At 41.0% G+C, this 4,499-nt stretch overlaps 1 pseudogene; it reads right to left on the bottom strand.

Moving 5' to 3' along the window:
* Positions 1 to 1,951: 1,951 nt before the first annotated feature.
* On the bottom strand, positions 1,952 to 2,952 carry LOC129551804 (RRP15-like protein; annotated as a pseudogene).
* Positions 2,953 to 4,499: the final 1,547 nt, after the last annotated feature.

Genomic DNA, 4,499 nt, shown 5'->3' with positions numbered 1-4,499 from the left:
CTAGCATCAGACTCTTTTCCAGTGAGTCAACTCTTCGCATGAGGTGGCCAAAGTATTGGAGTTTCAGCTTTAGCATCAGTCCTTCCAATGAACACCCAGGATTGATCTCCTTTAGAATGGACTGGTTGGATCTCCTTGCAGTCCAAGGGACTCTCAAGAGTCTTCTCCAACACCACAGTTCAAAAGCATCAATTCTTCGGCGATCAGCTTTCTTCACAGTCCAACTTTCACATCCATACATGACCACAGGAAAAACCATAGCCTTGACTAGACAGACCTTTAGGGATATGCATATGGTCTTGCCTTGATTTATCTGGCCCTGTCTTTCTCCCATACTTCACATCATTGTGCCTTGTCTCCCACTCTACTTATTGAATTCCAGCTTTACTAGTCCTGGATCAGTTCCTAGAATATCCACTTCTGTTCCCTCCCAGGACCTCACAAGCTATTCCTTTTGCCTATATGCTCTTCACACGGCTGACTGTTCCTCAGCTTAAATCTCATCTCCATCTTAGTCTGGCTACATGGGCTTTGCCATCCAAAGTGGACTCACTCCATATACCTTTCATACCTGTGTTCATTTTGGGGACTATTTTGTTTTGTAATAACGTTACTGATTTACTTTGATATCTGCCTCTGCCTATGATGGTTAGCCCTGTCCCATCTGCTCTTGTAATCACAGTGCCTAGCACAGGGCTGGGCACATGGAGGAACTCTGTAAATAGTTGTTAAATGAATGCACAAACTAGAAGAACCATTCAAGTAATTCTTCTCAAAGGAAAAAAAAAAGGAAGGAAAGAAAGAAATGGTGGCATTATATTATAGCCAGAAAAACAGTATAAGGGTACATCTTTACATGGCATTTTCTCTTCCTTGAAAAAAAAAGCAACTGTAAAGTTTTGCTCAATTCACTCCACTGTAATAGGATTAAAAATAATAAGAAATACAGTAGCAGCCAGAACGGAAACTGGAGATAAACTAATTTAAAGGAGGTACAAAAAAAAAGACAGAAAAATATAGAAGTAGCAGAACACAGGGGGGAAACTAGGCAGTAAGTACTGAGAGACCAGGAGTTTACAACAGATTGGGGGTCTTCTTAAGGAGAACAAAAGAAGAAAATCTGAAGAAGGCCATGCCTGCTTCCTTCATGAACTGTATTCCCACAATCATAGGGGCTGCCTGGACACTACTGCTAGAGCTTACCAGGAAGCTTTCATGGTAAAAATCAATGAGGAAATAGAACTTGTTTTTTCTGAATCTTGGCTCCTGACTCTCCACTGTGCCAAACTGGTTGTTTCATTTTCAAAGAGACCAGAATGTGGAATTTTCTTCAAATGGAAAGTGAAGAGCAAGAAACATTACAATGTAATCATGTCTAGAATGAGTTAGGAAATAGCAGAAAACCCTGAGTCCTTAATGAACCTGAATTCAAGTCTCCATGAATTATGTAATCATGTAATCATGAATTACAGGCAGCAGAGATCATCTCAGTGTTACTTTCAACATTAGAAATAGGAACCTGAAGAATGAAGGCAAATGAATACTATTCTAATTCTTTTGGAGATTCCTTTATTTTTATTTTTTTTGTCAAGGAGTTCATTTTAATTATATATTGATGTTGCATTTCCACAAGCACTGGTGATAGCTTGATAGCTGAATGAAATATCAATATCCAAAGGCAGTATATAAACCTACAGTGAACCTAGCAAAATGTACCTCTCAAGTAGAAATATTTCTTTTTAGAAATGTTCTAAGGAACAATGCTTAAAATCATGTAAGGTGAGAAATATAATTTTAACGAAGTTTACATGAAAAAAGGAAACACCAAAGTTGGTAATAATGAAAGTCTTTTGGCTTTCTTACAAATGCAATCTTTATAATTTCCCAACCTTCAGAGTATGAACTCTTTTTCCAGGAAAAATGAAATGTGTACTGTGTTTCTTATATAGCGTTATGTGTCAGAGTCACTTCCAGACCCTGGTCTGCTGTCATCTGGTCCATCACTTTCTTTGTCCCAGTCTTTCATGGATGCTCCCTCCCATCATGAAATCATCATGCAAGATCGTCCATCCTGGGCCCTCTTCTGATTTCGCTTCAGTCACCAAATAGACTCCTTGTCAGTCTTTTAAATATAATACATGATGATTCTCCCTCCATTCTTCTCTTTAACTTGTTGAAGAACAGCAACCATCAAGGCCCTTGCAGCAAGAGAATGCAGAGAATTCTTGCTAGTCCAGCACTGTTTGGCTTTCCAGTTCTTCCCAGCAGAATTCTTCTCACTTGCACTTACATCCATCCCTCTCAGAACACTGATGAAGTCCTTCTTGGAAACCGAGGATATCAACTTAGCTCGTTTTCTAATTGAGCCTCCAGCTTCTTTAACCTTTTCATCTACATTCTTGTGATGCCTTTGAACGGCATTAAATAACTGCACCACACCCCTCGTAGCAATTATCTGAAGATTTCTCTCCTTTTCTTTGTCTTTGACATCTGGCTTTACTCTGCACATCATTTCCCATTTCCGCTTCTTATCAAGCTGTTTTCTTTTCTCTAGTCTCTCTTGTTTTAACTTCTCTTTTTCCTTTTCCAGCTCTTTGTTTCTGACCAAGATGGTGGGTTTGCTTTCAGGAATCTTCTTGTTCAGGATTCTAGCCATGGCATCTTCCCAGCCCGCATTAGTCCCCACACTGGCCTCTGCAGCACCATCATTGTCATCCTCACAGGGTTCAGCTTCATCTTCGTTGTCAGCTTCTACTGCTTCATCACCAGAGGAAAAGTGATCTTTTTCCAATTCAATCTAGAGAACCTTCATTATCGGAAGCGCCTTTGTCCTTATCTTCCAGCTCTGATGCTACAGACGGGACTACCATTTTCATCCTCTTCTTCTTCCTTAGTGAAATTTTTCAGCTTTTTCCCCGCACTCACACGTGAGTCGCCAACAGCCACGGCCATGATTCCTAACCAGAAGCATTCCATTACATTTCGGAGATTCCTTTAAAAACTGGAAATAGAATTGCCATTTGACCCAGCAACCCCACTGCTGGGCATACACACCAAGGAAACCAAAATTGAAAGAGACACGTGTACCCCAATGTTCATCGCAGCAGTTTATAATAGCCAGCACGTGGACGCAACCTAGATGTCCATCAGCAGACAAATGGATAAGAAAGCTGTGGTACATATACACAATGGAATATTACTCAGCCATTAAAAAGAATACATTTGAATCAGTTCTAATGAGGTGGATGAAACTGGAGCCTATTATACAGAGTGAAGTAAGCCAGAGAGAAAAATACCAATACAGTATACTAAGGCATATATAGGGAGAAGGCAATGGCAAGCCACTCCAGTACTATTGCCTAGAAAATCCCATGGATGGAGGAGCCTGGTAGGCTGCAGTCCGTGCGGTCGCTAAGGGTCGGACACGACTGAGCGACTTCACTTTCACTTTTCACTTTCACACATTGGAGAAGGAAATGGCAACCCACTCCAGTGTTCTTGCCTGGAGAATCCCAGGGACCGGGGAGCCTGGTGGGCTTCCGTCTATGGGGTCACACAGAGTTGGACATGACTGAAGTGACTTAGCAGCAGCAGCAAGGCATATATATGGAATTTAGAAAGATGCTAACGATAACCTTATATGCAAGACAGCAAAAGAGACACAGATGTATAGAACAGTCTTTTAGACTCTGTGGGAGAGGGCAAGGGTGGGATGATTTGGGAGAATGGCATTGAAACATGTAAATTATCATGTGTAAAATGAATCGCCAGTCCAGGTTCGATGCATGAGACAGGGTGCTCGGGGCTGGTGCACTGGGATGACCCAGAGGGATGGGATGGGGAGGGAGGTGGGAGGGGGGTTCAGGATGGGGAACACATGTACACCCATGGCAGGAAAAAAGAAAAGTAAAAAGACACACTTAAATATCTACTCACAAATAAGCTTGCCATTGTGTACAGTTAGGTTCCAGGGAAAAGTCACTTGTCTTACGGAGCTGGCATTTTAATGCATCTCCCTTCCTCTGCAGTTGCAGCCTAGTGTTACATGAGTCCAAACATGTTTGTGTAACTTCTTCATGATATCACCAACTACTATACACAAACAGAGGACACACCAGTGGAAGTCTAACATCCCAGACTATAAGAATGTCTAGACTAGAAGCTCAGAATCCTAGACTAGAATAATTTCTATTAGAAAGATTTGAAATTCCCAACATATCATAAAGGTGATCTTTTAGAAAAAAAGTAGAAATCAATCAGAACAAAAGAGTTTACAAAGAACAGACCATGCTACATCATCCCCAATTCTGAAGTTATTAAGAGCAAGGAAAATGCTAGAGAACTCCTATCTGTATCTTGATATCAGTAAGCATCTGAAACAGCTGTCCATGGTACCATTTTGAATCCAATAAAGACTGTAGACTCAATTATATTACCATCAGGTGAGTGCAAATCATATGTCAACTACAGTAGAAGTCTGGTACAGTAGAAGCCCAGTT

This window comes from Moschus berezovskii, chromosome 1, assembly GCF_049115385.1.
Source record: "Moschus berezovskii isolate FMDL1 chromosome 1, NW_MosBer_1.0, whole genome shotgun sequence".
NCBI classification, from domain to species: domain Eukaryota; kingdom Metazoa; phylum Chordata; class Mammalia; order Artiodactyla; family Moschidae; genus Moschus; species Moschus berezovskii.
The sequence above is the reverse complement of the archived record's forward strand: the minus strand, read 5'-3'. Positions and strand labels throughout refer to the sequence as shown.